The sequence below is a fragment of the Bidens hawaiensis genome, unplaced genomic scaffold (assembly GCF_021521415.1).
Source record: "Bidens hawaiensis isolate Kalapana, Puna unplaced genomic scaffold, B.hawaiensis_p1.1 tig00002343_1, whole genome shotgun sequence".
Lineage (NCBI taxonomy): Eukaryota > Viridiplantae > Streptophyta > Magnoliopsida > Asterales > Asteraceae > Bidens > Bidens hawaiensis.
In genome coordinates this window covers 3,320,457-3,332,703 of record NW_027491127.1, presented here as the reverse complement: position 1 = coordinate 3,332,703, position 12,247 = coordinate 3,320,457, and the positions used below count along the sequence as shown (strand labels likewise).

Below are 12,247 nucleotides of genomic sequence, written 5' to 3'. Positions count from 1 at the left end.
AATGGTCTTACATAATTGACCAAAACATGAAAAAATAACTCTAACACAAATAAATGATTAATTATAATACATACACAAGGTAAATAATAAAAGAATATGCAAAATCCATGTTAACATTATATATGTTGTATGGTGATAATGACTATATGAGAGAAACTAACAAAAAGCACAAATACCCTAACTAAATAACTAAGACTAGGATATTAAAAAAACAACAAAAAAGGAGTATGGTGGAGCTTGAACCTACAACCTCTCACAAGTAAAACATGGGACTTTCCACTGTACCAATTCAATCTTAATAGTATGGGTTCCAAGTATTAATTTTTATGGGGTCCTTACAAAATTTAATATACCGTCTCTAAGTAATTTTTAAAAAACATCGGTGTCCCGGGACCCCGATCGGACCTATGTGGGTCCGCCCCTGTGTATGAAACAAATCAGTATGCTTAATCGAAATACATTGGTGACACAACATCGGATTAATAACCGATCGAGTTTTAAAAGTGAAATTATATACAAATTTTAACAGATAATAATAAAAATTAAAAAAATAGTTTGCCGACTAATATTTGAAAATTATTTAAAAAAAAATTAATGATTTTTGGTAGCCTAAATATGAAAGAGAAGAGACTTTGGTGGCTTGAGACAAAAGTCAAAAGTTTGGTGTTCAAAACATAAAAGAAGAAATTTTTGAAGTTGGTTTTTATAAGTTTGGTAGTCAAAGTATAAAAGACAAAAGTAAGTTTGTAATCAAAGCATAAAAAACAAAAGTTTAAGTTGGAGATGTCGCGTGTTGCTGCAGCTCAAACTTGATTCGCAAAGAAACACTAACGCCTTCGTCAGTTATCTCGTCGGAAACCCGAAAGGATCCAAACCATTTCTCTATAGTTGTGTTAAATTGGCACCTTGCGGCGGAGACGTGATGTATATCAGTTTGATTCGTTACAATATCATCCCAAAAAACAGGTCACCCGTGACACGCTTCGCAGCTTGTCCCCGCACGCCTCCCTACACCCGGTGTGTGACGTTGTTCACACCCCGTCGTTCTCAACCCCAATAACACATAGCTTATGATTAACATGTCAAAGGTATAGACGTATAGTATAATTACTTAATACAAAAGCTTAAAATGAAAAATATTATAGAAACTAAATCAATGGATGCAAGTTAAAAGCTTTATTCTTGGCATCAATGGGTACAGGTGTGCGTGGTGCGGTTTTGTGTTAAAACGAAACCGAAAACCAAAACTTCGGTTTTTGGATTTTTGAAACCGTTCGGCTTCGGTTTTTCGGTTTTCGTTTTGATTTCGGTTCGGATTCAGTTTTTTCGTTTTTTACCATTTGAGCGTGAAATTTTAGGCCGTAGAGAAAGTCAGGCCAATAACAATGAATTATAAATATAAATAATTTTGTTAATTGCTAACTAATAGACTGTTATACATTTGACTAAAAGTACTTGAGTTGCATATTTATTAAATTCTTATAAATTGCTTAAAATAAAAAATAAAAATCTAAAAATCTGGTTCGATCGGTTTTTTCGGTTTTTATTGCATGCAAAACCAAAACGGAAATCAAACCGTTAATTGACGTTGGTTTTTATATCAATTCTCTTTTTCTGATTTGGAATTTTCGGGGTTTTTTTATTTCAGATCGTTTTTTTTGGGTTTTATGCCACACCCGATATACAAAACTTTAGCAAATTCAAATCCCACCCGCCACAACCCAATTCACACGCCAATGAGCTTCAACTACACTGCATACGGCCGTTTAATCCAACACTGCACCGACCACCGTCACCTCCCCTCCACGCCAAGCTCATCATCTCCGGCGTCACATTAGACAACTTCTTAGCTTCAAAGCTCATCACTTGTTACTCAAAAACCCACAATCTTTATTACGCACACCATGTGTTCGACCAAATTCCCAACAGAAACACATTCTCTTGGAACGCATTGATCATGGGCTACTCGATGAATACCCGGTATACCGATACATTAAACCTCTTTTCGGGGTTCTTATCTTGTTCCTCGATGTGGGTTAAACCCGATAATTTTACTGTTACTTGTGTGTTAAAGGCTTTGTCTTGTTTAGGTTATAAATTTACTATTGGTAAAGTGTTGCATTGTTATATCGTCCGGAACGGGTTGGATTACGATGTTTTTGTTGTGAACGCGTTGATAACGTTTTATTGTCGGTGCGATGAGATTGTTTTGGCGAGACAGTTGTTTGATTGTACGCAGTGTAAAGATCTCGTGTCATGGAATTCGATGGTGGCGGGGTATGCGAAAGCGGGGTTTTTTGATGAATGTAAAGAGTTGTATTTCGAGATGATGTGTTTGGATAATGTGAAACCGAACGAGATCACTGTTATTAGTGTTCTGCAAGCGTGTGCGCAGTCGAACGATCTTGATTTGGGAATGAAGGTTGATAAGTATGTGTTGGATAATGAAGTTAAATTAGATCTCGCGGTTTGTAATGCGTTCATCGCAATGTATGCGAAATGCGGTAGTTTGGATTACGCTAAACAAATTTTCGATGAAATGAGTGAGAAAGATGAGATTAGTTATGGATCGTTGATATACGGATACATGCTTCATGGTTTTGTGGATAAAGCGATGAATCTGTTTAGAGAAATGGATAAACCGAGTTTAAGTACTTGGAATGCTGTGATATCGGGCCAATTTCAAAACCGAAACTATGAAGAAGTGCTCGATTTATTTCATGAAATGCAGATGAACGGGTCGTTCAAACCGGATACGGTAACGCTTTCGAATATTTTTCCTACACTTTCACATTTGTCAAACTTAAAAGGAGGAAAAGAGATGCACGCGTATGCGATCAGAAACATATATGACAAAAATATTTATGTAGCGACTCAATTATCGATACGTATGCTAAGTTAGGTTATCTTAAAGGTGCACAAATAGTTTTTAACCGATCGAATAAGAAGAGTGTTGTTATATATACGTCGTTAATATCTGCATATTCTGCTCACGGTGAGGTAAATTCAGCTCTTGATTTGTTTCATAACATGATTAACGAACGCATACTGCCGGATCCTGTTACATTCACATCAGTTTTGTCGGCTTGTGCTCATTCTGGATTAGTGGATGAAGCGTGGAGGATATTTAACAGTATGTTAAAAGTGTATAATATTCATCCGTTAATGGAGCATTATGCTTGTATGGTAGGTGTGTTAAGTCGAGCGTTAAAGCTTAAAGAAGCTATAGATTTCATAAAGGAAATGCCTTTTGAACCGAGTGCAAGAGTTTGGGGCGCGTTGCTGAATGGAGCGTCGGTTTCTTGTGATGTGGAAATTGGGAAATTTGCGTTTGATCATTTGGTTGAGATTGAGCCTGAAAACACGGGGAATTATGTTATAATGGCTAATTTGTATTCACAAGCGGGAAGATGGGAAGAGGCTGAAAATGTTAGGGTGATGTTGAATAATGTCGGGTTGAAGAAGATTGCGGGTTGTAGTTGGATTGAAACGCCAGGTGGTATGCAAAGTTTTATAGCGAAGGATGTATCGAATGGGAAAACAGAGGAAATATATGCCACATTAGGAGGATTGTTTAATTTGATGAGAGATGAAAAATATGCTGTAAGTGAAGATTTTCATGAAGAAATTGTATGTTGATGATAAGTTTATAACGAAATCATTCAATCCGGCTGTAGAGGTAAGGTTTTCATCTTTCTTGTATTATATTTTCTGTTAGATTATTGATATTAAAATTAATTAGCTTGTGGCATCATCTTGAAATTCTTGGTAGTTGCTTCCTGCATCTCAAGAAAATGAAAAAAGAAAAAATAATCACTTTCATTTGGCAAATTATTGTACATCTGTTCATGGCATTGTTTGTTTTAACAAAACCACTTTATATATATATATAGGAATAGGATAATGTGAGAACTATTTTGAAATTGAGAACTTTGAGAACCATTTCAAACCACAAAAAACACTTTTTTTAACAAAAAAATTTAAAATAATATCAAACAAAATAAAAAACTCGAAAATAAAAAAAAAGTAAAAAAAACAAAAATTTTTATTTTTCATCCCGGCTTTATAAAAAAAATAAAAAAAAATGAAAAAAAAAATATCGGTTTAACAAAATTATACACATATGTATAATACTTATTTTTTAAATTTTATACACGTTTTTTTATACACATATGTACAATTTAAGGTAAATGATAATGTACATATGTGTACATTACGTAACTAAAGATTTTATGTAATTATACACATTTGTATAATACAAAGTTTTTTTTTTATGAAACCGGAATGAAATATAAGAATTTTGGTTTTTTACTTTTTAAAAATTTTTGTTTTTTTTCGTTTTATGATTTTTTAAATAATTTTTTTAGATGTTTTTTTTGGCTCAAAATGGTTCTCAAAGTTCTTAATTTCAAAGGGTTCTCTTAGGATCCTTACGCATATATATATATATATAGATCAGGATCATTTATGTACTTCCGAATAGTTTAAGAACTATAAGGACTTTTAACAACAATTGTTATATGTACTTAATGTATATGTTTAATAGTATTTGAGGGTAGTTTTATCATTTATTATGTGTAATCTCATGATTACACATATGTTAATTGGTTACTACACATATATGTAAACTTGTGATTACATATGTGTAATCAAAAAATTACATATTATAAATGACAAAACTACCCTCAAAATACTTGGCACAACTAGTGATGCATAGTTTACTAATTATACAATGAGAAAACCACAATAGTCATTTTTTGGGAATATATACAAGTATCATGTGAGATGAGTTTTTTTACCGCTAAAGCAATGATATATGGAAAATTATTTCGTCTATCTACTTTATGACTACGTATCATCATAAGTGCCTTGGAATATAACGTGGCCCGCTTTTTACTTTCTTTTATTGTACGTCAAATAGTCGTCAAGTGTCTGCTTTTTCACGCATCTACTTTATTTTCTACAAACGTGGGTCAGGCTTACACATTCCAAAACATTTTTGATGATACGTGAATATAAAGTAGATACTCGTTTGTTTAGATGTAAAATCTTGTATGACATACGTCTCCCGTATAAATATTCTAAAAAAATTATTATTCTCGATTTTCTCGATTACAATTACCTATGCATAATTGAGAGATTAAATAGGGATATGCAGCTTGCACAAATACCAACTTATAGTTTAATAGTAAATTTTACAATTGACAATTACACATGTTCCCATTATTAAGACCTGCTGTAGGATGTAAAGAGATGCATGAATGGGCCAAATTGTTTTTTATTCACTTCTGCTTGCCTTATTAGTGATTAGAAATATAAATTAATTAAAGTAGAACACAAACATACACTTATGGACAAGTTTCCAACATTTCCAGCAACTCCATTCCATTCATACTCTGAAAGGTCTCATTTACACACACAAACATATACTAAGTTTTAGTTTCTCTGAATCAAGAGTAGGAGGATGATTGATTCTGGATATGACATATTTGCCCTCTTACTGACTTCTAGTTATACAAAGTTAGGCTGTAGTGGAGGGGCTACAAAATGGGACGACTTGCGCCATGTGGCGCCCAGTCAGCAAAGGGTGGCTTTTGTTTTAGGGGTGTAATGGTGTTGTGGCCCATATATATATATATGTATATATATAACACACACATAATAATATACACAAAACACAAACCAGGCGATAAATATTCATCCCCCACTCATTATCGGGGGGGGGGGGGGGGGGGGGGTTCCTCTATTTTGTCGGCCCCATCACCCTCCAGTGTCGCCCCACTACGCATAACCTTACAACTAGGGGTGAAAACGAGCCGAGCCCGAGCTCGACCAAGCTCGAGCTCGGCTCGTTTAACTTACACAGAGCTCGAGCTCGGCCGGTTCGAGCTCTAATTTCAAAGCTCAAGCTCGGCTCGCGAATGGATTTTGAAGCTCGGGCTCAGCTCGGGCTCGGCTCAATTACTATTTATCAATTATTTTTTATATAATTATAATTATTTTATATATTTTTTTTTATTATAATTTTATGTATAAAATAATATATATTATTTAGTTATTTTTATTTATTTTTTCTTTACATTATATATATGAATAAATATATATTTTAAAAAAATTATATAGATGGCAGGCTCGTTTAGGCTCGCGAGCCAGCTCGAGCTCAATAAGTGAAGCTTGGGCTCGGGCTCGTTTATTATACGAGCTTATTTTTAGGCTCGATCGACCTTTTTAACGAGCCGATCTCGAGTAACTCGCGAGCAGTTTGGCTCATTTGCACCTCTGCTTACAATAAATTGATTAGCATGTTTCCATTCTCATTTTCCTTGATGTGACTTTATGTTTTCTAGTTTATCTACTAACTATACATGATTGATTATGTTCTTAGCATCAAGGGTGTATGAGCTCAACTTTTTATCATTTTACCCTTATTTTTTTAAGCTTGATTTAAACAATTGAAAATGTTGATTTATTATTTAACATGTCAAATTAATATTTTTCTTTGATGTTTTTTGTATATTTTTATATCATTTTATGAAATTTTGTAGTTGGACATTGCTACCTACAAAAATTTTAGGTGGAACCATCAACTAAGGTTTTGAAAAGGGCCAAACTAGTCCGGTCGGGTTGGTAGGGTTGGCCTAACCGGTTCGGTTTGAATAAGTTTTTTGGTTATTTTCATAGTTATTAGTTTGTATTAAAAGCCTTACAAAATGTTACATATGGTTCATGAATATTGTACATGTATACCGTAAGTGAATATTGTACACGAATATGACGTCATAATTACATATTCCAAAAAGGAAAAATAATGATAACAAAGGTAATGGCGGGTTTCAAGTTTCAAACCGTGAACTGAAACACCGAAATGTAAAAATTTTCAACTGTTTATGAACGCCCCTAGTTAAAATTATTCAAGTCTAAGAGCATGATAAACTTTAGAAGTACAGTTTTGTGATTGTGCAACTTTGTAAGGTCCAAAATATAACATATGATATACATATAAATCAATATATGTATTTAATAAGCTTAGTGGGGTCATGAATCTTGTTAAGTTTCCACATCAACTCAGTGACTCACTTGATATAGGATCACTTAACAAGCAAGGATCATCTAAAATACTACAACCATATGTTCAAAAGCATAATATATGTACAAATTTCATATATTATTTTTTTGTCCTTTCACTTTTCATATATATTAATTCATGACCTTTCACTTTTCATATATATTATTTCACATCCTTCCTTTAATTGCTAAATGGTATCCAATGACCATCTCATAATTTCCAAATGTACCATGATTTTGTGTTACAACATCATTGCATTATTTGCTTTATTAAAACGCCTTTTCATTCGTCTCATAATTTTAATCGATCAATTTGGGTTGTGTTACAGTAAGGATGGTAATGCAACAGATACTGATCGTCTCAATTTCATACGTTATTGTAAAATCATGTCTCATACTCGATTTTATGCCATGTGATGTGCACAACAAATGTGTCAAACCTTAGACCCCACAAGCACAACAAATTATCCTAATTCACTAAAGTTTAGATTTTATAAACCTACTCTATTTACAAAAGTTTACAAAAGCATATTGTTTTTAGTCAACACTTGACTATATATCCTCAATTAGATCCCACCACAAATTTAGAAACACCCATCCCCACACACTTAACTACAAGAATAAAACCCCTTATCTCATTTCTTGGCACATGATCCCATAATGGAAGAAAACACCACCAAAACCACCCTCATGGCAGCCCTCTCCACCCTCACACCACCACAAATCTCCACCCTCACCACCACAATCAACACCCTCTTCCACCGCCACCGCCACCGTCTCTCCACCCTCTTATCCTCACACACCATCTTCTCCCTCTCCCTCCACCACCTTCACTCCCTCTCCCTCCACCAAAAATCCCTTCTCATCGTACGCCATCTTTTATCGATCCTCTCTCAACTTATTAACTTCATCCACCCGACAACCACCCGAACGTTGCCATACACCACCACCATTCTTAAAGACCGTGATCTTGACTCGGTTCTACTACTTCTACTACTATGTGAACTCCACCAACATGATCCCAATTCGTTAAAAACGTTATCACCAACACATTGGCGGGAATCCCTTTCCCGCCATGTCTCAGCCGCCACGTTGACTCTCTCTGGCATTGGTTTTTCCAATAGTGAAATACTATTGAAGTACATTGACATGGTGACAAGGTGCAAGAAGTTTGTTGATGTGATGGGGTGTAGAGATGGGAAGGAACGGAAAGAGGTGGCGGCATCTGTGGCAGCAGTGGTGGCGTTGCCGTCGGTTGAGGTGAAACAAGGGAAGGAGTGTGCTATATGTAAGGAAGAGATGAAGCAAGGGAGAGATGTGTGTGAACTGCCTTGTGAACATAAGTTTCATTGGATGTGCATATTGCCATGGGTGGTTAAACGGAACACATGTCCTTGTTGCCGCCACCGGCTGCCTACGGATGATGTTTACGGTGAGATTGAGCGGCAGTGGGAGGTTCTTGTCAAGATAGGTGGTAGTTATTTTTAGTTGTATGATAAACTTTATATGTTTAATATGTTTTCCTTAGTGTCTCCATCGTTATAGCCTAATATGTTAAATACAATCATATTGGTTGCATACATAAAGTGATACTATGCATAGTTGCATACACCACTCCAAAATCTACACAATAGCATGTCTGTCACATCATACGGGTCGTATGACTTTTCTAGAATGGTCATATGAGGTTATATTACTTTTTATACCGCATACTATTATCACATCAGTCAGTTTCAATAAAGTTATACGTGTTGAGTAGAATCTTATTATATTTTTATAAGGGTCCGTAAAAATACTTATATTACATGTACTATGTTGAAAATGTTATACGGGTCGTATAATCTATCAGTAGTGTGCGTATAGTATGATCCTAATATTTATCAACTTGTTTAACTTTAGTTTTTCTAGTCCGTGTATGATGTATATGTTATATAATTATATCAACTCATTAATGCGGTATGTATGTTAAAATGGCCACATCTAAAAAGATACATAGGTCGTTTATCGAGTATTTTCTCACTAATCGTTAGATGACAACGTTGTATATAGATCAAGGTGCAACCAAGCTCAAATTAAAAAGCTCGAGTCAAACTCAAGCCTAAATTGTAACTTATATAATATTAGAGTTTGATTTCACAGGTGATCGATTCTAAATGAACATGTTACTTGTCTAAATATAATGTAACATATAATCAATATGTGTATATTTTTACGTATGTATAATACGGTATATATAGAAGTATATACACATACTTTTAAAGTTAAGTTCATTGATTTGAATTTTAGTTTTTTTAAGTTAAATAAGTCGTGTTTAAGTTTCGTTACGTATAGATTTAGAATTTTGATAGACTTATTTACGTTTGAATGTATTAGACCAAATGTTATTAAGTTAAGTGTAGGGACGTGTCTTATAATTTGGACATTTGGTGGTATACAAACCATTCTCACTCATACAAATCAAATTTACAAGTATTGATTGCAAGTGACATGATATTGGATGCCAATGGATGAGCAAATGATAATCCTTGTGTATACACACCTCACAAAACTTATCGTGTATAATGTATTTTTTAATTTCAGGTCTCAAACCTATTTTAGTTTAATTAATGTATTTTCTCCGTCATATAAAAAGCTATTCTTGTTTTTTTTTAATAGCAAAGTCAATACTACTTATTTCACCCTCACTTTTTTTATGCAAAACACTAACTAATTAAGATACAAAAATATGTATATTATCTTTTATTAATACGGAATTTATTTTGTTCTTTACATTATTTGAAATATCATGTAAAAGTAAAAGTGTGTTACTATATATTCTTAAAAATTCTTAAATATATATAACTGAAACATTCTTAAATTCTCTTAAGTCAACAAATTGTTTTATTTTAAATGAAGGCGTGTCATGCATTTGACCTGAATTCACGGGTATGGGTCACCAAACCCAAATAACTCTTAAACTGGTTATATCATCTCATTATATTAAAAAATTAATCTCATCAAATATTTGATACGAAAAATCCTATAAAATAAGAATATACTAAAAATTAATATTGTTCATAATTAAGAAACAATTTTATATATAGTAAAAAAAAAGCGGGTCATGGGTCTTATCAAACTCAGATAGCTTTTATACTGGGTCATAACATCTTATTTATTTGTGAAACCCTTTCATCATCAAATCTTAAGCATATTATTAACTTTTGTACAATAAATAAAATTAAAATTCTAAAAAATATATAAATATTCGAAACAAATAATATAAAACAATCTCGTAATACGAGGATAAAAGCTTGTATTACATAAAATAGGAGTTCTATTATAAATATAAGCATCTTAATTTCCATTGATCTGTAAGAGCTCAAAGCATGCAAGTTATATCACATTTTATCATGATATGAATATATCACATTTTATCCGTACGTACACATTTTAAACCTAGGTAATTTATATGTCTATTACATCACAGTTTTACGTACGTATACTACTGCAACTTTCCTTGCCCAATAATAAATATAATTGGTGCCCTCTACACGAATATGTACAACTTGAATGTTTGCTTATATGTGAATGCACTTCAAGAATCAAGATTTCACCCTTTGCTAGACTGCAATTGCGCCTTAGCCCATGGACTGATACGGAGACTAATCTACAGGGGAAATCTCTTACTCGACTAGAGCGGATCCCGAGACTTCACCTGTTCCTTTAAACTGTTGGGCACTACAAGTCTAAGCTTTCTCTGGTGCTTCTGGTTAATAACCTTTGTACGTATATCTAGTATTCGAAATGAATTTCTTTTATAATTTGCGCGCAAAGACAGGATATTCTAACTTAGTCTTTTTTACAAATTCTTCTTGCTCGTTAGACCATATGATCATCAATATACTAATACTTAAAAGTTAAAAGCGTGCATGGTCACTTGACCAAGCATCAATTATGCATCGATGTGCCTTAATCACTTGGGAATTTTCTCCCTCTCTCCTCCACTTGACTGCCTCTCTCTTCCACCTCAACCCATAAACATATGTGTAGGGGTGTTTAGTGTTTAAATCGATATCGAAAAAATTTAAATTCGATTGGAACTGAACTTGAATTACAATATCAAATTCAGTTTCTAAACTTTCAAATTGTGTGTGTGCACACGTGCCTTTTATGTCTTAAAAACATAATTTTATTGGATTTCTTCAATAAATTTGTCGTAACTTATATTCGTATAGAAGCTATGAATTTTGATATTACTACTCTATTTCAGTAACATTATCATTTATTTTATATTTCAAATGTAAAATTGGGATCGTTTGATGTTTTATTATTTTTAAAGAATCTTTTTGTTGCACTGAAAAAATTCTGGTCTTGATGCAATATAAGACCATGTATTATAGTTTAACTAAAAGTGAAAAACTTACCATCTTTACCATCACGTAATGGTGTTTACTATTTAGTGTCCATGCCTGGTGATCTGCCAAGGGACGTTGCTCCAATACACCCGGTCTAACGATACCTCTTAATTGCTTCTTATGGTTCTAAATTTTGTTTAATTTGTATTCTATTATTGAATAACCCCCACAAGGCCACAATGCTTTCAATATTAAAAGCCCAACACCTATAAAAAAAACCTTGGATGCATATTTCTAACTGGACCTTCATTTTAGAAACATAAAAGAAACATTCTGTCTATTTAAGATTAAAAAAAGTTAAAAAAAACTATGCTAAATGAAAATAATCAGATCTCTTTATTTTGGAAAAGACATGTTTTGTTGTGTCTAGCAACGTGAAGAACAACTTCTGAGCCCAACATTTATTTTAGTCTATGACTTTCTTTAAGTTACAACTCGCCATTCAACCCCGTAACATGTTATGCTTACTCAATTTCAGTGTCTAGAATCAATGTTTTAAAAACCGGTATTTTACTTGTATTGAATTGGGCTAAAAAATGATACAACTGGTTGAACCGGGTTATACCGGGAGGTTCAACCGATTGAACAGTTTACATTATAAATTTCATATAAATGTAACTTTAATCCAAAAATAACCCAAAATTAAATGATTCCATAACAAAAAATAATTTAAAAGTTAATCTATATTAAAAAAATAATGCAAAGGCACTCAACTTTAAAAAAAATTGTCCTAAAGTTTACACGTTTGAATGTTAATTGTTGGGTTAAAAGTAATTTTTTTTAAAGTA

At 33.2% G+C, this 12,247-nt stretch overlaps 2 pseudogenes; both read left to right on the top strand.

The window, feature by feature from the left end:
• The first annotated feature begins 1,684 nt into the window (after positions 1-1,684).
• On the top strand, positions 1,685-3,741 carry LOC143618911 (pentatricopeptide repeat-containing protein At2g37310 pseudogene; annotated as a pseudogene).
• Positions 3,742-6,892: 3,151 nt separating this feature from the next.
• Positions 6,893-8,628, top strand: LOC143618910 (E3 ubiquitin-protein ligase SGR9, amyloplastic pseudogene; annotated as a pseudogene).
• The last annotated feature ends 3,619 nt before the right edge of the window (positions 8,629-12,247 follow it).